Source organism: Taudactylus pleione, unplaced genomic scaffold (genome assembly GCF_031769625.1).
Source record: "Taudactylus pleione unplaced genomic scaffold, aTauple2 ptg000040l, whole genome shotgun sequence".
NCBI lineage: Eukaryota > Metazoa > Chordata > Amphibia > Anura > Myobatrachidae > Taudactylus > Taudactylus pleione.
Genome location: NW_028284442.1, coordinates 2,303,038 through 2,325,692, shown reverse-complemented (window position 1 = coordinate 2,325,692; position 22,655 = coordinate 2,303,038). Strand labels below are relative to the sequence as shown.

The 22,655-nt window shown below is 44.2% G+C and overlaps 1 protein-coding gene across 1 annotated transcript in view; it reads right to left on the bottom strand.

The window, feature by feature from the left end:
• ELK3 (ETS transcription factor ELK3) overlaps positions 1-22,655 on the bottom strand; it is a 71,424-nt gene that overhangs the window by 22,878 nt on the left and 25,891 nt on the right. The window lies entirely within an intron of this gene.

Sequence of the window (22,655 nt, the reverse complement as noted above, 5' to 3'; positions counted from 1 at the left end):
TACATAAGGTATTGTAACTATAAAGAACACAGGACCCAATTCGGGGTTGTACACAAACCCAATGGTTTGCAAACAATATGTACCAATCACTGAGTGGGAGATCGCTCACAATGCCCTCAAGCTGAAGCATGAATGACATGCTGCGGCCATTTGGGGGCGGTGACTTGATCCGAGTTGTCCCTCGTTTTGTAGGTGTGCGGAGGCCAGGGTTTGCGTCTTCCAACACACATTTCCTGGCACCGACTGAGCAGTTCCGGTGGCCCGTCTGAGTAAGCTCAGGCTGTGACCATCACAATGGTGATCCTATGCTAGTTTCGGACGCAGCACTTGGATCTGCAATGCTGGCAGGAGGCATCTTTTGTCTTTAGACGCCTCCTGTGGCATTAGCATACTAGCTGTACATTATTGCACAGATGCATAAAAAGATGCAGAGGCTGTGCAATACTGTACAACTATAAATCAGGCTCACAGTTGTATGAGCTGAAATGTTCCGGTTATATCCATATAACAGGGGGGGAAATGCTTTAAAATGGTAGGTGGGGGAAGAGGGGGGGTATACTAAATATGCACATAGCACTCCCAAAGCAATAATAAGTGTTTCATGTAATAGTAGCAATCATAGTACTCTAAATAAACCCTAAAACTATAACGTGCCATGGGTATATGCAATGAGCATAACAGCATTTGCCCGATATAACAAAGAGGAACAAAAGTAAGAGAGCAAACAAAGGATTGAAAACCTAAGGTCAGGCAATTGGCGCAGTAGATACCATGTGGTAAATTCTAAGGTCCTAGTAATCTCAGATAGGATATTTGCTGGGAGTGTAGTAATATAGGATTCCCATGTCTAGGAGAACCGTTTGGATCACAATAATTAAAGGTGCTCTGTTCTTGATTCATTTACGGAGAAGAACTTTCTTAGCTACCGTAATTAATGATAAGCATGAGGATGGGAATAAGACTGGTAATTAGTGGAGTTTACCTACCAATAAAGCATGAATCTATAAATTATAGTTTGTAAGTCACAAATACATTACGTGAACAATTTACACTGCTAAATGTAATACAGGAAAATTAATTACACACTGGATACATTAAAAACATAAGTAGTTGCACGTTTATGACAGAATCTAGTATGAGGCAGGACATTCAACTATAATACTTTAGATGAGTATTCGTTTAAAACTGATAACAAAGAAATGTAATGTTACAGGTGGTGATCTGTGGATATTGACTCCCGACAGCGTTGGGATACAGACACCTGTTGATCAGTATCCTAACTCACTCCCTATCACTACCCCTAACCCTCCCTGTTGCCAAAACCCAACCTCCACCCCTAGTGCCTAAACCCTACCTTCCCCCCCCTTAGTGCCTAACCCTTCCTCTAGTGCAGAGGTTCCCAAACAGTTCAGGTTTTAGAGATATACATGGTTGAACACAGGTGGTTAGATCAAAATGACTGAGGTACTAATTAAATCACCTGTGCTCAACCATGGATATCTCTAAAACCTTAACTGTTGGGGAGCCTTGAGGACCATGATTGGGAACCTCTGCTCTAGTGCCACTCTGCCCATAACACCGCTACTTGCCTTCGGGATGCAGATGCCGAGATTCTGCCAGGTGTCAAGACTCCAGCATCGTGAGCGCTGGAATCCCTGTGGTTGGTATTATGACCGCATCCCGTGGATATTAGATAGGAACAGATTTGGGGATACTGGGCTTGGCTAGGTTAAGTTCTAGTGTCTGTATTTCTGTGAAACTGGTTAATAGGCCGCAGGAAATCTGGACTATACATTTGCCCCAGTGTGGAACCATAACTCTGCAGCTCTAGTCATCCTAGATACATAAAGTTACGCACAATCATACTTTTACAGATAGGCAAGTGCAATGAAGAACAATTCTTTAGAAAAAAATATATGGCCTTATATTTTCTGTGGGACAAATCTGCATGAAATATAGAGCACAGAAAAGACCCTTACAAGCTGCAGGGGGCGCTATTCATACAAATATGCCCAGTTATCTGCCTTATGCATGATGACAGAACACACCCTCAGCAATACTTCATTATGGTTTTGGAACAGCAGTACTTGATTTATCCTCATTTAGGTCTTAATTTTAATCATAGGGATAAAGGGTATATCTTTCTTATTGTCCATTTTAATATTCTTAATATATATAGATTTTTATTTTTTTTTGGTAAACATTATTCAGGTTGGGATGGATGCTTTTTTCATTTTTCTAATATTTTAGGAAGGTCGGTTGGTGTAAGCTATGAGGCTTACATTCTATGGACTTATTTACTTAATTTTCTGCTTCAAAGTGATCATACATAATAAATGACAAGATGTACAACAAAACATTCTGAAAACAATAATGGTATGAGCACTTTAAAATGTTAAGATCCAATGTTTTAGATGGTATCCTAGCACATCGTGCCCCTAGGTGGTGCTCTAGCATCTATTTTCTACCACGTGCTGCACAGATTACTTACCACTACATGGGTATTCTCACTCGCTCAGTAATACTGGGCTCAGAGTGTACTGTTTTGGTCCCTTGGCAGATGATATAAAGGACAACATTTGTGTAAAATACAGCTGTTTCCCAGGTTGTGGGCAGATATTACAAACTTGCATTGTCAGAATTGGTTGCTCACAGGCTAACCTTTCTGTACCTCCCTGTTACCTCACCTGTCCCCAAACCCACATAATGCCTAATCCTACAAATCCCTTTTTTTTTATTTAAATAGATTTTTTTCATTTTTATTGAAGCATCATATGAATTGTACAAACAAAACATATATCACAATAAAATAAAATCAATACATTTAAGTTACAGAATGTGTCCATCCATAGTAATTAGAGGTCATAATAGAAAATGGTAACAAGGGCACATACAGAAATATAAAGAGCTGAGTAGTGTAAGCAGCAGTTATAATCATATTCACAAGTGAAATTACTGAGCAGATTTCATAGTAGTTGGGTGAGAGAATCCTTAAGGCCCCCATACATCAGCAATCTGAAAACCACAATTGAACAATTTGAAGATTTATTGCCCGATTTTAGGATTTCCCAATCTAGCAATCTGTGCCCATACACTACGGGTCTTTTTCAGTGATTTGCAGATCATTTTCAGCAAACACAGATCTGCCAATCTTGAAAGGCTCCATCATTTTACTAGAAATGGTCTGCAAATCTGCTGATCATGTCCATACACTAGCGATCTATAGCCCCAATCCATCTGGGAAATCCAACATGTTGGACAATCTGATTTAACAATTCCAATCACTTTTTGGTTGCGATCTGTGGAGCCCATACATTGCAGATTTTTATACACAAGTGATTGCGAATTGCAGAGTTGCCACATTCAATTGCTTGATGCCTTAACACAGTTCAACAGGAGGGACAGGTCAAAAAGTCACACCAGGTGAATAAAAATGTAATAAAAGTGAAGCCTCTAACCCCCCACCCCATTTGCTCAATCAAGTTCAACACATACGTTGTCATTACAGCATTGTTACAGTCGTTCTAGATAAACATAAATAGAAACGTATATTGGCATGCACTTGATTGCCATTGTTTATTACATATGTTATCTCTGGGTAGCAGCATAGTTTCTGGTATTCTTGTTCATTTATAGTAGTAGAATGGACTCATACTTTGCTGGGTGGCTACCTGTTGAAATATTCTCCCCATAGTCTAATACAACCCCTCCGCTTTCTTCCCGGTTTCGCTCTCTTCCTTCTCCATCATCTGTCCCTCTCTGCCACCTCTTACCCTGTCGCTTTATAGTCATTGAAACACTTTTGACATTTTACCAAATATTACTGTAAAATTAAACCAATATCAGACAAACCACAGCCACAGTACTTTGCAAACTCCGGTCCGGACTTGTTGGAGGGGCCTCCTTTCTTACAGGTCAGCGGCTGTTCCGGGGAGGCTGTGCAGGGGGAGCGATTGCACTGAACACCCCCCTTCCTCATCTGCCAGACTCATAGAATGATGATTCTTGCTCTATAGTGCGATGAGGTTAATAGAAGACATGCAATAATTATCACCACCATGGATTGTTCTGAAACAGATCATAATATAAGTCCATTTTCTGGCATTCCTCTCAGATGGTGCAGTGTTTACCGCTCTGGTCATACAGTAGGTGTTGCTTTCACAATTTCCCTGAAATGCTTTTTTAAAAGTAGGTATGATAACAGATGGATCAAAAGCCCTTACTCATCAATGTTGTACGTATTCTATCGGCACCGTGACCCAGTTACAATATTGGATTACTTTTATGGTTTTTTTTGGGGAGACCCCTTCTCTCCTTAGGTCACAGATTAGGGTATACCCCACTTTGTACCGTCCTCTTTATTGTGGTCATCATACTTAGCAATACACTCTCCTATCCCCCACGGCCCCCAGTTCCTACTGCACATGTTAATCTCAGGACATGCCATTCTTTATTATTATATAGATAGCACCACCATATCCAGGGAAATCATTGTGCATCATACAAGAAGCAAGGACACATGCACACCGTAACCTGGAATGGTTGGCGGCAGCTTCCAACACAGGAAAGTCACTGTATGTAGCATATGTAACAGACACTGGCAGCCATGTATGTGCAGTACCTTACCCCGAACAAAACTGTCAACCTGAGGACCGTCGTCAGGTTGCCCATGTTCAGGGACGATTGATGTGCATACACTGAACGCTCAGTGTATGCACTTCACCCACGGGAGACGATGGCGCGATTAAAATGACGTAATCGTGCCATCGTCCCCGCATCTACAAGTGGATGGGCACCTTTGGACCATGCCAGAATAATCCTAGAGAAGAAGAGTTTAAAGTTTACTTGCACAGAGAGAAGAGGCAGTTTTTGTGCTAATTAATATTTGTGAGAAAGATCCTAATAGTGCACTTGGAAACTTAGGCAACACCCAGTGATGTCCCTTGTTCCAAGCAAATTGACTGCCTGTTTGTTTAGCCCACAAGATGGACAAGCCTTTAACCAATTCTGTAGTGAAAAGGGTTAAACACTGGATACAGCCCTGCCAAATTAAATATAAGGCTTTCATTAAGTGGCCACATCCGTCAGGTGGTAGACAGGATATGTTAAACAATGAATTAGTACTTGTGAAGAATTATAGATTTTATATGGTTGGGTTTGTTCCCTAATAAGTTGTTGCTGAACTCTGGCCCCCCCTCACTGATCAATAAGATGCTAATGTCATGACTCACATGATAATTATTCTTTGAAGTTTACAAATCAGGAAACCTTGTAGCTAGAGTCTTGCCCAGGTAATGAAATTAACAGATACAGGCCAAGTTCTCACTAGCCTGTTAATGAAATTAGGAAATACAACACAGATATGTCTAGCTCAGAGCCCATGTGTTTGCCTACTCAGTTATGAGAACATTGTCACCAGGGCATGTGTATTGCTCAGCCTTTGTGTAGGCATCTATAGACAGTCAGCACCCTAGGGGATAAAACACATAGAAACCAGGCTGGTGAGATATGGCAGATCAAAGAACAGTCACATTTGGATGGTTTATGAGATAAAATTGATGTATCAGTGATAGCTGGAAGTTTGGAAAATTATATACATATAACGTGACCCATATCCAGGTTGTGTGCGATTCCCAGATCACTGAGACATACAGATTTGAAGATATGAGATATCTCAGGAATGCACTATGACAACCACATCATCTTTACACTTTTGTAACAGATAAAATATGGACCAGTATGATGAACACCCCATATTGTAGGTAGTCCATCCACAGGGGAAGTTATTAGGCTTATTCTGTTCTAAGTTTAAAGGGATTTAAACTTAGCTGGGAGGTTCCTGCCCTCCAATTATCTAACCCACCAATCAGAGCGGACTGGGATGACGTCACCTGAGGTGTGATGCTCGTCTGATAAAAGGGATTGAAGTCCTGTGTTCTGTGTTCAAACTGGGGGATCAATTTGTCGCATTGAAGTTTAACCTGCATTCCCTACCATTCCTCCTGGGCAGAATGCTACATGCTTTCTAACGCTGCGTGTTTCTGTAAGTCTACATCTACCATTTTTATTTTATATTGCTGTATGTACCTTTGTAACAATTCCTTTCTCTGTAACATTCTTTTTTAAGCATTGTACTACCTTTTGTGTAAATAAAGTATTCTTTTATGTTTATTTCATATATGCTCCGAAACCTCGTCTTTGAAGAGATTATTAGTGACGCTACACATATTGTTAAGTACGGGAAGCAGAGGGTTGGTCTCAGCGAACTGTATGGTCGTCTGGGACTCCGAGTCTGCGCAATTGTGGAGAGGTTAAGCAACAGATTAACTGCGTGGGAATCTGGTTGCTGAGCCTGTGCAATTATTGGGATAATAGAGAACCGGTGACCTCCTTAAATTGTTTCCATCGGTGGTGGCAGTTTCATAAGTAAGGTATTTGTATCACGGCGCTCTGTCTATAGCAGAGGTGCACCCCCACATCAGGGATACTGGGTACGGGTCCCTGACAGTACTGTATTAATAATGGGAGCAAAATACATTTGGGAGCTGTTAGGTCACATTTAATCTAAAGTATATATACGAGAGATGGTTGAAAAGTAATAAGACTGCCTCTATGTTTCTCTACCATAGGGAGACGTGGTAATGCTATGCTGGTTATTGTGAAGCTCATACATAGATGTGTCTGAACCTGCAGTTGGAAAGCTCTTCGTATGTTTCGTCATGGTGGATGAAGAAGACTTGTCTGTGAGATTACGCCAGAGATGTGTGATTGAATTTTGTGTTAAACTTGGAAAAAGCGGAAATGAAACTCATGAAATATTACGGCAACAATACGGTGGAGAAACAATTAGCAGTGTTGCAGTATATCAGTGGTGGAAGCACTTCAACAGGGAATCAGTATGTAAAACTGGTGACTATTTAGCCGCCGGTTCAAATCCTGACACGAGAAGCACGGCAGCAGGAGATCCCGACGCCGGCTGGTAAGTGCCCTAACTCTCCCCTCTCCACCCTAACCCTCCCTTAGGGGTGCCTAACCCTAGAACTCCCAGGGTGGTGCCTAACCCTAAGTTCCCCCCCGGGGGTGCCTAAACCTAACCCCCCCTCCCGCACTCTAAACCTAACCCCCCGGGGGTGTGCCTAACCATAACCTTCCCCCTAGGGGTGCCTAAACCTCCCCCCCCCGCAGCTAACGCTAAGGACGTCCCGGGCTTATTTTGTTCCGGCGTTGGGATTCAGATGGGCGTCGGTTTATTGACGCCTATCTAAAGTCCCTCGTCTGGCTTCTCGTGTCTGGATATAGACAGGCAGCATTTAGCCCGCCAGTCTATAAACTGCATCCCCCTCAAAGAGGGGTAATACGTGAGTGACTGACTAAGCGCGTTCTGGGAGACCATCCACCGCAGTTGCAGATGTCAACATTGCCAAAGCTGCGGAGATGTTGCAAAATGACAGAACTTTATGCAAACTTTCGGCTTCACTTGGCATCTCATTCTAATGGATTTAACATATTGTGACAAAGGAACAGAAAATGCATCGCGAGTGTGCCAGGTGGGTACCCAGAAATCTCACTGAAAAGCAGGTGCGACGACGAGTTGAATCCTGCAAGAACACCGTTCAAATGTCAGAGAGGATACCCGATTTTCTGACATCGATTGTGACATGTGACGAATCGTGGATTCGTCATTAAGATCCAGAATCCAAACAACTGCCCAGTGTATGGAAACACGCAAATTCGCCTCTGCCCATAAAACTCTGTGTGATTCCTTTGACGTGTAAAGTCATTCTTCTGCTGTTCTTTGATGTGCACGGTATGATCCTACGGAATCGGTATGAGATACCGCCGACCACATGGCCGGCGGTTCGATTCCCGGCAGCGCCTGGCCGACACATGAGCAGAGCCCGGCAGCGGAAGCCCGACCGCGCTAGAAATCCTGATCGTCCCTAAGGTAAGTATAAACTAACCTAACCCCCTAACCCTCCTTAGGGTTGCCTAACCCTAACCTCCCCCAAGTGCCTAACCCTAACCCCCCCTTCCCCACTGCCTAAACCTAAGTCCCCCGGGGGGGTGCCTAACCCTAAGTCCCCTCCGGGTGTGCCTAACCCTAACCCTCCCGGGGGGTGCCTAACCCTAAGTCCCCCCCGGGTGCCCTAAACCTAACCCTCCCCCCCCGCGGCTGTCCGCTCGTGGCGCCCGGCATTCCTTCGATCGGGATGCTGGGTGCCGAGGAAATGTCAGGCGTCTGCATCTAGACGCCCGGCATTTAACCCTCGCCGGGATATGACAGCCGGGAAGCCGGCTGCCGGTATTAAGGCAGCCGGTTTCCCGATTGTATACCGATCCTACAGCACTGGGTTCCCCATGGACAGACAATGGTGACTACTATGCAAACGTCCTGAAAACCCATTTGCAAGGAGCCATGAGGAAGAAAAGACGACATTTGCTGAAGAAAGTGTTTTTTTGCTCCAAGACAATACCCGACCACATGTTGCTGCTGTTTCATTGGCAACGCTAACTGAAATGAATGAGACAGCCCTGGAACACCCTCCATATAGCCCGGACTTGGCGTCCTGTGATTTCTAAAAAAACAAATGCGCGGAAAGAAGTTCTCAACAGATGATGAAGTGAAAAATGCCACAGCTGCAACACTAATAGTGATGTCGCAAAACAGTCTACTGCATGTCTTTGAATTACAAACCATTGAACTTTGAGAAACGCACTACACTATTAAATTTATTAGAGCTACATTAGATATTGCAGAGGCATTCAAATTGTTTAACCTGGCTTTAATGTATTTTTTATGTTATGTTTATTATATATTTTCTATTTCCACCAATTCATTTGGACTAATGTGATAACAGGTTCTTATTTGAGATCTTTAATATAAAACTACTATAGTCTATAACAGTGGTCTCCAACCTGTAGCTCGCGGTCTTAATTTTGGTAGCTCACCTAGCTGCAGTACTGCTGAGTCAACTAGGAGGAAGTGACCTCTGATGTGTGCTCCCCCGTGGCATCGACGCCATGGGTGGAGCCACAGGGAAGCAAGTCAGATGTTTTCCGCAGCCTCAACAGCAATCACTTGACATGGTTCCCCTTGGTCACACCCACAGCGTCTATGCTACGGTGGAGTGAGTGACACCTGCCCAGCCCGGTGGGAAAATCACACAGCAGCCCTGGTAATTAACAGTGAAATGTGCCTGTGCTTACATTTTATTTACAAACTACAACAATATCACTGTAATCATTAAATGCATTTTTATTTTCTATTAAATATTTTTTTTTCATTAAATTACCTTCAGTTGTTCGGTTACTAACCAGATTTTTTTTTTCTACAATTTTAGTAGCTCTTCAGGTTTCATTCTTCCAAAGTAGCTCACACCTCAATTGAAGTTGGAGACCACTGGTCTATAACGAGATCTGATTTTTTTTTTTTTTTTCTAATTTTGTGTCAATATGATATCTTACATTTTGTATTTATTTACTGGTTTCCCAAACATTGGTTGCAGTTTACAATAATACACACGTATTTATTAGTATTCATACCAATTTGTTATGAACAGCACTAAGATTCCTATTTGTGGAACACACAATAACATTGTGATGCTGATCTTTCCATATCCAGTCCTTTTATTCCTTCGCAGAGGATTCCCAGTGTTGCTGTTGTACTGTAGCTGTAATAATGGTCTAAATCAGGACTTCCTCCTATTATGTTTTTAGAGGTATCTTGCTTGGAAAGTAACACAAGATAGGAACTCTTGCAGCACCACCCAGTGGAAAATAGATGGAATACCATAGCTACAGCCAAACATAGATATCCAAATTCTAACAACAAAATAACAAAAAGTGAGAATGCAAAATATCCGGAGATAAATTTTATACATATATATCATGAGGCAGGTTTCTTTTATTTTGATAGCATACAGGAATAAATAACCGCTTTATTTTGTATGAAATACATAGCTAAAAGGGAGCAAATCGAGGAATACACAATGTGTACACTCACGTGACATCCTGACAATTGACTGTACACTGAAATCAAATAAGTTTCAATTTTAATTTTTTTATATTTAAGCCCTTGTTAAGGTAATTTAAGAGAGATTTACATGTCTATATACCAGTGTTTCCCAACCTCCTCAGGCACACTAGCAGTCCAGGTTTTAGTCATATCCATGCACAGATGGTTAAATCGAAATAACTGAGGTACTAATTAAGACACCTGTTCTCAAGTATGGCTAACCTTAAAACCTGGACTGTTATTCCGGCCATACACTGTGCGATATAGTAACCGATCTGACGGATCGGCACGATAGAGCTGCTATATTGTACTATGTATGGGCATGATATCGTCCCGTGCGCGCTCCTGTGGGCTCGTACATCGCATCCCCGGATCTTACAGAAAATTCACTCGATCAGGGGATGCGATGTACGACCCCATGTTGCGCTATGCGGGTGAGGGAGGGAGGTGCCGGCATATCGGGCAATCGGCCACCACTTCGCACCGTGTGTGGGGACCGCCCAATATGTCGGTCATCAGATCGGCCGTCGTCATATATGGTGCATATCGCACCGTGTATGGGCCGCTTTAGTGTGCCTGGAGGACAACCTGGACTGTTAGTGTGCCTTGATGACCGTGGTTGGGATCCCCTGCTCATACTAACACTAACGGCCCCTACACACTACACGAAATTGCTAACGATTTGTCAGATTCGGAACGACAAATTGTCAACATTGTGCAGTGTGTATGCATTACTTTGTGTAGTGCACGCTCCCGTGGGGTCATCATATGCGTCACTTGATCTTTTGTATATGCAGGAAGATCAGGCAATGCAGCTGACAATCCCATGCCGCGCTATGCGGTGGGGCTCAGCACATCGGGCGGTCAGGGACCGGATCGCCCAGTGTGTACAGATCGCCCTATATGTCGGCCTGTCAGCGCTGAGATCGTGGGTCACATCGCTGGTTACAGAATCGTTCAGTGTGTACCCAGCATAAAACAAACATGAAATACTACACCTGTAGATCGGGGCCTCAGCATTTAGGAAAAACAGCCACATCAGCTATTCTAGTATGTTGTATTTAGAGGCTTTTGGGTGTACTCCATTCAGAGGTTTGGTTACCTTTCCCAAGACATGAACAAGCAATTCATATAACACAGAGGGCAGCTGACATAAAGCAGTATGTTCCTTGTGGACTAATGGGAATATTAGTGTATCCTGTGCTGAGATTACACAGCCTCGATCATCTGGTTCTATTATTATACGACACAGAACATCATATATTGAATTACTTTTTGTAGTTCATCTTTGAAATGTCAAATAATAGTAGGTTTCTTAGGGGCCTATTCATCTAGTTTAGGTATATATTTAAGGTAAAGGACCAATCATCATCAGGGGTCTGATAGGACCACCTCATACTCCAAAAGCGTAAAGTTTTCGGAGTTTGCCTGTGAGAACAAACACCATCTTCAGATGGCACTTCTTCTCGGAGCCCCACTCCATCCTATGGGAAGGAGTTCCGGGGATGCAAAGAGGGATCCGAGCGAATCCCGCTGGCGCCTCCCCGGCGGCTTTGTGCACGCCTGTCCTAAGGGGGAAGTAAGTAACGCTGATACTTCTGTAGCAGTGTTACCAATCGCAGAGACAGCTGCTTTCCGGCGCAGCTGTCCCTGCACCGAAGCCATGATTAATTGCGCCGCTTTACATATCCCCTGCAATGAGGTGAATACTTCATCATCAGGGGCCATATAGCCCCCAATGATGAATAGGCCCCTTAGAATACACAGAATAAAAATCTATCCTATAAATATAATTGTGGTGGTACTAAATAAGCATTTTGTTTGGTGTGTATTATAAAGCCGAGTGATTCAGTTGTCTCATGCAGCTGTACTTGCTTCCACAGTGTAAATTAGTATTTATGCTCGCTATGTGTGAGTGATGAATAGTTGCCGAGTCAGCATAGGCTTGGGACTAGCTATAATGTTAAATATTAGATACCAAGTTTGCCTGGTTGGGATACAAATATTCTGCTGAGCGTCAGGCTTGTCTGTAGAGCTGGGATTGACTAGTGAAGACCTATTGCAATGTTAATATAACCAACTGCTTACCCCAGAACCAGAAAATACCACCTTCTTTCATACACTTTTTTTTTTAACCCTCCCTTCGCTTTGCCTCTCATCTTCCCCATGCCCCTACACACACACACACACTCTCACACACCTACCTTGTCCATGTGTCTCCGTTTGACACTGCAATTACTTCAGCACAGAACACAGTTGTGCACAGGGCCAGATTAAGTGTCACGTGGGCCTGGGGATGAAAATGATCGAGGGCCTTTCACATCGCCCGGGCCAAGGTGCAGTGTGAACGCGCCACCAAAAAAATTCTTGGGTCGAGCAACTTGGCATTTCAACCCTGCGTTGAACACAGGAACAAGCCGGGTTGAAGTGCAGTGTGAATTGGCCCTACCCGAGTTATCCAATCCGGGACTCAGAAAACAACGCTGATTGGATGTTTCTGGGTCTCGCTTGATGATGTCAGCAGCCAGACACACAGGCAGCACACTGCAGACAACAGCAGAGGCAGCTTTGCAGCAGTCTGAAGGGGGGTTAATACCACTACTGTCATTACAGTGATGGCTAATAGGAGAGATGAAGAAGTGAACTGTACACTATGCTGTCAGAAGCTGCCTCATGCTCTTACTGGCTGAATCAAATAGCAGTAAAGCACAAACACTTATGAAGTCAGGGCTACACAGTGGTAATCCATCAGCCATGATTCCTGCAATGCTGGGAGCAATCTCCACCCCTCCCTTTTGTGACATTATCTTTGCAAGCTTGAAAAAGACAATTTTTAATGACATCCATAGGATTTTACAGTGCTGTCCCGGGAATAACCCTGGTCGAAGGTGCAGCCAGGTTGGACCCGTGTTCAAAATCCTGTGTCAGAGCTGGGTTTGCGATGTGAAAGGGGTATAAGTAGCAGAGGAGGTGTTACTGTTAGTGTATTGCGTTGTACACATCCAATCAGCCAGAAAGTCTCCCCAAATAAGAAAAAGTAGATAAATCCAATTTTAATAATTCTGATTTATGTCCAACCGTGTGGCCAACTGGTGGCCGGCCATCATTATGCTGTCATGGTGATGGGTCTATTGTTATGTGGAGTCCAAGCATCCCGTTGTTTATCTGGCCCTGGTTGTGAACTGCAGGCAGGGCCGGATTAAAGGGGGGGAACTGGGATGGTCGTTCCGGGGCCCCCACACATAAAGGGCTCCCACACCCACCAGGGGTTAAAGTGGACCGGAACAGGCGCCACTCCTGAGCTCCGTCTTCTGCAATGTGCAGTGCACAATGGTAGAGACATCATGACTTCTCTCCCATAGTTCCGAGGAGCAGCCTGTCGGACGGACGCGGACGCAGGAGCAGGGCTTAAGGTAAGTATTGTGTTTTGTTTTTTTTTCCATGTAGGCAGCTTCCCTATAGAGGGCACTACTATTGGGAGCACTACTACAGCGGGCAATACCACAGAGGGCATGACTACTGGGGACATTGCATAAGGGGCACCACTACTGGACACTACCACTGCTGGGGCACTGTATAAGGGGCACCACTACTGGGAGCACTGCATAAGGGCACTACCACTACTGGGGGCGTTGCATAATGGGCACCACTACTGGAGGCATTGCATAAGGGGCACTACTGGTGTGGGCATTGTATAAGAGGCACTACTACTGTGGGCATTATGTGTATTAGGGGCACTACTACTGTGGGCATTGTGTAAAAGGGGCACTACTCTGTGTCATAACATTAATAAGGGACACCACTATAGCATTCCCGGTAGGCTGTTTCAGCGGGGCGCCGTGCCCTGCCCTATTTCTGAAGGGCAGAAAGCACCCTGCCCTCAAGCGAGGCGCCACGCTGAAACAGCCTGCGATTTCTGTCCTCCACTCGCAGATGGGGAAAACGGCAGAGCAGTGGTCACTGCCAGTGAATTGATGCTGGGCGAATGTGCCCGGCATCCATTCACAGTGACCGCGGCACTTGGGGGCTGCCCGGCATCTCTAAGCGCCGGGCACACCCCCAAGAGTGGCAAAAAGGGGCCGCGCCATAAAGACATGCCCCCTTTTCATTGGCCACTCCCCCTTTTTGGACACGCGAGCGCAGAAGTGCCCTTGCTCTAAGTCCGGCGTCCTGCCTGCCGCCAGACCTCGAGTGAACACTACTATGTGGTGTAATGTAAATCAGGGGCACTATGTACGGTGTAATGTGGATAAGATTGCGCAAATGTTGAGTAATATTTCATGTGGGTGCCTATGTGTGTTTTTTTTTTTTCTTGTGGGTGTATATTGTGTGTTTTTTTCCGTGTGGAGCCCATGGGCCCCATTTACAATAAGACATAACCCCTTTGACGAGTGCTAAAGGGGTTATGTCCTCCTTTCAGTATTTAACAAACAGCGGTAAGCTGTTTGTTAATGTACCGCTTATGAGCGATACAATCCCCTTTGCGCGTACCCCCATTTCGTCCATATTTAATAGGGGCCCCCACAGACCTTCATCCGGCCCTGACTGCAGGATTTATGATTGTATCTATTGGGCATTTCATCTGTGCCTAGGCTAGGAATCATGGAAAGTACACCTGGGACTATGCGGTCTGCCCTGATTTTCTCATCGTCTTTCATACATTTTTATTTTTCTTCTGACATCATAAAAATATAAATGATTATTTTAGCTTACTGGTATTATACATCTCATGGATGGATTGTAGTGGAGGTGGTTTGGCCATAAATCTCTGCTGCAATGGAAGTTACAAATATATGGGAGGGCGGGGGCAGCAAAAGTAGTAAAATAAAAGTTTAGACCAGGCGAGACGGTGCCCTAACTTCAAAGTGGCCATCTTAGCCAAAACTTGCACTGCTTCCAGTGTTATTACATTTTATGACTTACCGGTATTTAGTTATTTGAATTTTATTTATATTAGGGATTTAAGGTGGGAGACCCCAGTGTGCAGGCTGCTTTATTTCTACCCTGACACTGTTTTAACCAATGAAATAAGTACAGTAATTGTAAATACTGAACATCATTATACAGACAATCTGTGGTAGATTTAAAGTGGCAGTTTCAAGGTGGGTTTGACCCCAAAATTTAAATTGGCCTGTTTTGCTTTTACCATCAGTTCAATCTAAAAACCCTATTTTGTAATAAACTGACATTTTAATTTTGTATAATTTTTTTTATTAAATAATTTGTAGGAATACATCAATTATAGATGTTGTAAATAAACTGGCATAATAGGCTAAGTACGGTAGTTTGAAATACTGGATTGAAAAGTAAATACTAGCTGAAGGATGATTACTGTGCTTTTAGTTAAATGTAATAAATACAATTTACTTAGCAAAATACTTATTTGTATTAACATTAATAAATGTGTCCTAGTAAATTAAATAGCTGCAAAGTAAACAGACCGCCCTAATTTCTTTTAAAGAAGATTAAAAAAAAATCACAATAATTCATATACAAGGGTTAAAGAGGAAAGAGGGAACGTAAACAGTTACTGGAATGACTGAAAACACTGGGTGGTATATTTACTAAAGTGCGGGTTTTTAGAAGTGGAGATGTTGCCCATAGCAGCCAATCGGATTCTACTTAACATTTATCTAACACCTTCTAGATAATAGCTAGAATCTGATTGGTTAATATGGGTAACATCTTCACTTCTAAAAACCTGCACTTTTGTAATTATACCCCTAGATACAAATAGAAACAAAACAAGTCTGGCACCATTAGAGTAGACGAGATCCATTCAGCACAATGATCTAGAAAAAGTAATACTGATTCTAGAACACCCTTCCGGTTCTAGACTACCTATCACCATACATGGTATACCCTTCTCTTTTTTTCCACTCTTGCATTTCTCCCCATTAAACATAAAATAACTGCTGAAGTCAGAATAAATAGTTTCGATATGTGAAGTTCACTATATCTTTACTAATCCGCCTACATTTAAATGTGTCCCACTGAAGAGAAAAGGACTGAATACTCATGAAAAGTGCTCAGTGGTGCTGGGAATATTGTCGATAATTAATAAGGGTCCAAGTGATGTAGAACACACTTCTGTCATGCTAAAGCTCCAACATTGTATAATCACACATATTCCCTGGTATACCAGAGCCTCATCATGCCCAAAGGAGTTACCCCCCTCCTTTATGGTGCAGCAGATGTAGTGCGTCACAGAAGACATAACGGAGATCTTAATTGTACTTTAGACTCACTCCTAGACGCGTTACGCCTGATTCACAGCGGCACGCAATCCCGATCTCCCTATGTTTAGCAGACTACGTATGCATCAGGGTCTACATATGTAACAGGGTAAATATGGTTATTTCTGAGTGGGTATTACTGGGCGGCAAGTGGGCATTCGCAGGATAGGTTTTCCGTCAGTATCACAGAACTGCGGACAATTCATGGCTACTGCCTATCTGGGAGAAAATATCTCAGCTGTTTAGATCTAAAATCATTTGACCTATGTAGATTTACTATTGTGAACATGAAGATAAACGCACCAACATTTTATAGGGGGGATCAAAGATGTGCCCGATAAACATTATCACACCCCAAAATAATTAGTGTAATACACTTTTCTATAACCTAATACAACAGCAGACAGATACCCTGCCAACACGTTCTCAGGCAATGACTGAATTTCTTTCTCAGTATGGCATTTCACCGCATCAGAGGACTATGGGCCTGATTCAGACCTGGTCGTAAGCACTGAGCGCTCGCAACCGGGTCGATGGTGGTCCAGAGCGCATGCGCACGATGGAGCCGGCTCCATCGTGCGCATGCGCGAGACCCGGATAGCGAAGGGCAGTCCGTTGCTCCGGGTCTCGCACCAAAGGGGGCATGCTTTTCGCTATTCAGTGACAGCACGCCCCCTTTGGTGGGTGGGTCAGGGGGGTGGCTGCCCAGATGGAGGCGTTCCCATGGGAATGCCTACCGTTTGGGGGCGGCCCCACTGACAGCACAAGTGATGTCAGTGGGAGAGCTTTCGGCTCTGTTTGAGCCGAAAGCTCTCTGGGGCTTGCGGCCACGAGAGTCTCGTCGTAAGCCCGATGGTCGTGATTGGCTTGACCATCATCCTGGCCGCTCGCATTAGCTGTGGGTGGCAACATACAGAAATGCGAGCGGCCAGGAGGCTGCTCCATAAAGAAAAAAAAAAAACACCCTGATTAAGAGTGTCCGGCTCTGAATCAGGGCCTAAGGGCATTATTTATCAAGTGGTGGATTTATAAAAATATATATTTTTGGGGGGGGCACTAAAGGTCCAAACAGGCACACCTACTCACACAGTTTATGGTTGCCAGGCCTTGCTGTGACCAGTATTTCCACAGGGGAAAGAAAAAAAAACAGGTCTAGCTCTATCAACCTTTCTATTGCATTTGACACTTACCACATCAAACATCTCCCCCACTATCTCACACAGCACCCTAAGTAAAGGGCAGGAACCAATGTCCTTCTTACAGGACCGGAACTAGGGGACTGAGAACGGTGGCGCAACACCGTCACTGCCCCACGGCCCTTGCTTCTGTCTACCAGGGTGCCTGGAACGGCACCTGCAGCCACAGTGTTGCTATGGCTTGCCTTGGAACGTCCTTAGGATGCTCTGGGCAGTGTTGCACTTCCCGGTGCTGGCGGACCATACACCCCCCCCCCTCTGAGTGACATCATGCACTTAGATGGTGGGGCCGGCACAGAGCGCACCGGAGTCTTGTTACAGCACTGCCTCCTTAAAATTATAAACTTTTTTTTTTATATATTTCTATTGGTACCAGCAAGTCTTGTAGAAAGAGGACATAGGGCCTGATTCAGCAAGGATCGCAATTGCAAAGCTGCAGGCAGACAGCTATGCAATTGCGATCCTTGCAATAATGCAAATGCAACAGGAGGTGTATGACACCCACTGCTATCCCAGCACTGCGACGGAAGTCGCAGGCTGGGATCACCATCGCGACCATCAGTGGTTGATAGTTGCTATGGTGGACGGTGCCGGGCGGCCGGACAGCTGAGTAAGCCTCAGCTTACTCAGGCTGGCCGGCTTGGAAGCCCAGAAGACTGCATACATCCACGCAGTCTCTGGGCTGGCAACTCCCGGAAAATGGAGCGGACACACCTGCTTCCAGGAATGCCGTTCACCCCCGTACCGCCTCTTAAATGCCTCTGCATGTCAATCAGGCAGAGACATTCAAGAGGTTGCGTGCAAATGAGCAGGACCCACTCGCAGAATGTGCCCTGCGCACGCGCAGATTCCTGTTAATCGGGAATCTGCGTTCAGCAGTGCATTTGCGTGTACTGCTGAATCAAGCCCATAGTTTGAAAAGTATACAACATGGTATACGACAGAAACATAGAGTAGTTAGTTAGAGACTTAGAGGTAGTATATTGTAAATAGCAAAAAAAATTAAAAATCGATAACCGTAAAGCCAGTCTTTTGTAGTGAAATACAAAGCATCAAGGATCAGTAGAATTGTAACCTGACTGCAAAAACTGGGGAAGTGATGGTGTACAGCAGGGGTGGGGAACCTTTTTTCTGCCAAGGGCCATTTGGATTTTTATAAAATCATTCACGGGCCATACAACATTATCAACTTAAATATTAGACTACTATATTTGGACATAAATTTTATTAACTCAACCGTAATGCGGTGGCTGGTACTGCAATACACTGGCAAATGGGCCACCATCACACTTACTTCTTTGTGGGCCAAGAGGAGGGGGAGGTTGTCTGTATGTCGCCAGGAAGAGTTTGGAGGGACAGTCCCTATGGTCATATGACAGGCAAGTTTATAAGGCAGCCGTGGGGTCCTCTCAATCTAGCGCTGATGTAGCCTAACCATCCCGATGACAGCCCTGTCTGTACACCCCCTCCTCCCCCCCCCCCCCTCCTCTGCCTGCTGCTGCTGAGAGGGAGAGAGCCCGGCACACCCACTGTACTGACTCTGCTGCCGCTGAGGGGGAGAGAACCACAGCCGGCCGGACCTGATTAAATCATTTTGTGGGTCGTATACTGCCTGCAGAGCTGCCATCAGAAATTGTGGGGCTCGGGATTGACAAAAAAGCCGGGCCCCCATCCCAGTGTTCCTGCAATCCCAGCCCTGCAGTGTCTCTCCAGCAAACAACCCTTCTGTCTTTCCAGCCAGCACCCCTTCTGTCTCCCCAGCCAGCCTCCCTACTCTTTCTCATTTTGTTTTACATTCCCCATCCCCTTCCTTCTAAATTTTAGGATTTTGTGCTCCAAGCTCTACCCCATCACTTATATATATTGCATTTGTGCCTTCCCCCACACACTTCTTAATGTATATGTGATATATATGTATGATTATTTTCCCCCAAGACCACTTCCACCCTCTCCCTTATACAGTGTGTGACCTGTTTAATAAACTTGTCTCTTTTTTTTTTTTTTTTTTACTTACCTGTTCTTCCATTTCTTAACCTACTTCTCTTCTTGCCTGTGATCACTGCTGGGGATCTGCTCACGCTGGCCAGGGAGGAACGTGTTCGCACCTCTTGCAAGCTATTCTTCTGTGCATGAGACATCCTAACATCTCAGTCACTCCCCTTCTCAGCATCAGAGTGCGGCGCGCCGACGTAGGAAGGTAGAGGGACTCGGGCTCGAGAGGCAGATACAGTCACTGAGACAGCCACCAGGCACGCCGATAATGACTCCATCCCAGGCACGCCGGTACCTCACCTAGTTCCCTAGCGCAGAAGTGGCCAAGCAGCCGGGGAGTGGAGCCCTTAGTCTCTGCCAGCCAGCTGCCCTGGGCCTTCCAGTAACAAAATTGTACCAGCCCGGGAGGTAGATGTCACCTTGGTCCCCAGGCCGGCCTCTGGGTAGGAGCCAGCTGCAGGCCTCCTCTCTGTCTGGGCCCGGGACTCCAGGCCCAGCAGTCCCCACCTGATGGCGGCCCTGACTGCCCGCAGGCCGGAGGTTTCCCTTCCCTGATGTACAGGTTGAGTCTCCAATATCCAAAATGCTTGGGACCAGGGGTATTTTGGATATCGGAATATTCCGTATTTTGGAATATTTGTATATGGGAGACTCAACCTGTATATATGACCAGGGAACAACTACTGATATTTTTTTTATTTTATTTTGTAAGAAAGTTGTGTCTAAACACCCTCAGTAGACGACAAGTCCCATGATAAGGGGAGAACACCAAAAGGATTGGACAAGTGTAGACAAGAAAGAGGGAAGGAAATATTTTCCTACCATATATGTAAAAAGGTACCTCTGTGACAGTCATCCCTCCAACACATACTTCCCTACAGTATTTCCCATCAAGATTCCCAGGCTTGTTCAAAATATTTTGCCTCCAAATATGAAGATTTGAGTTGGGTATTTTATATTAAAGATTAAGCTCATCCCCCCCCTATCAGCAGTCTTCCTAAAAGAAGACAAGAATCCAACTCCGTGCATTTCGCTATTAGCCAATTTATTCAATGACTGTGAATTAAAACTTTTCTTTACAATTTTAGTAAATAGACTATTGCTCTTTTTAACCTCCTCTTTGAAGCAAGATAACTTTTTCCCTACCCTACAAGGACACTCGTCAAGGTTCTCCTATCCCATGTGATTTTCACACCAGTATTAGAAACCTTGCTCAATTCAATACACAGCTCACCAAATATATGCAGAGTAAGAATAGTCAAACATGAAAATTAGGTTGCCACATTCGACCATGATTACCCATACTTCAATATTCTGTTGCTTGTGTCTGTGCCATGTCTGATATAACCCTTTGAGGAATATAGAATACTCACCAACAGATATATCAGTGGTCCTCAATATCTCACTAACAGTACACAATCACAAGCTTTCAGACAGAAAGTTAATGAGTCTGGAGGCATGTATGTATACAATAGTAAGACATGCATGTTTATAGTATACTGGAGAATGTTAAAATGAGATCTCACTCTAATAATTATTTCAAAATGACGACAGGCAACAGTTTATTCTTATTAACAGAGTTGGCTGGGACAAGCACTCTGGGCCTATAAACTGTCAAGAGAGTTTAGTAAACTGTGACCCTTAAAAGTACTCTGGGCCTAGGGAGTACTAGTGTTGCACGCTACATTGCGGTTAGTCCACACAGGAGGAAACTTAACTAGGTCTTAGGTTTATTAACAGGTCACTTGGACACGTGTTTAAACAGATGCAAAGCCGTTTGTGTGCTTGCTGCTGCCTGGAGCAATAAGGGTATTCTGGGCATTGTAGTGCACCAGGTGATGACAGTGCTTATGTTTCTGACGGCACAGAGGTATGCTCCTAGTGCTATGCAGTGGTGGATTGGGGCACACTGTGGGTGCCTGAATGACACTAATGTCACAGGGAGTCTCAGGGACATGTCCATGCACTGTGGGAGCTGAGGAGAAAGACGCGTGGTAAAGGCGCGCATTCCCAGTAGTGAGGTCTGACCCTATTGATAAAAGCAACAAACAGCTCACAGTAGAATATAAAAACTATGGGGGACACATTTGTCCCCTGTGGATTAATGTGTTAGACGGTCTATATGGTGCTGAATATATGGCTACACCCCTCACGTCACTAGCGTTTCTCCATGCCCACCCCCCAGACATACTTAAACCAGATCGTTATATATTGGGACACATTTTCGTAGCTACTAAAACTGCTATTGCTCAAATTTGGAAGAACCCTCAATCACCCTCCATGTACAAGGTTACTCACTAAATCCAATTTGCATTATTAATGGAAACCATTAATCTCCCTTATTCCACCACCTCCTCCTCCTCCTCCCCATTCATGAAATGGGTCAAATGGCACAAATATACCATTGATAGCGAATGGGCAAATTTACTGTTGAGGAATAAATGGATAGCACACTTTGTTGTAATGATTTTTTTTATTCAAACTTGTAATGTGTTTTACTTTTACCTTTGTCTACTTTTATAGTGTTTACCCTGCTCCATGCTATACAATGCTCTTGACTGTTCTGTTTTTGCTCTGATTTGTGGGCTATCTACCCTTTATACCCTCCCCGTTCCTTCCTCTTTTTGTCTGTACTTTTCCTGTCCCCTGTTCTTTTATTCATTTCTGATTGTTCTGTAAAGATATTCGCTAAAATCTTTTGATAACAAACTATGGGGGACATCTACTCCATTATATATATATATATATATATATATATATATATATATACACACACACATACAGTCAGGTGCATAAATATTGGGACATTGACAGAATTTTCTTGATTTGGCCAACTGTTGTGAAGGGGTTTTTCTTCACCAGGGAAATCATTTTTCTGTCATCCACCACAGTTGTTTTCCGTGGTCTTCCGGGTATTTTGGTGTTGCTGAGCTCTCCGATGCGTTCTTTCTTTTTAAGAATGTTCCAAACAGTTGATTTGGCCACACCTAATGTTTTTGCTATCTCTCTGATGGGTTTTGATTTTTCAGCCTAGTGATGGCTTGCTTCACTGATAGTGACAGCTCTTTGGATCTCATATTGAGAGTCGACAGCAACTGATTCCAAATGCAAATGTCACACCTAGAATCAACTCCAGACCTTTTACCTGCTTAATTGATAATGAAATAACAAGGGAATAGCCCACACCTGCCCATGAAATAGCTTTTGAGTTGATAG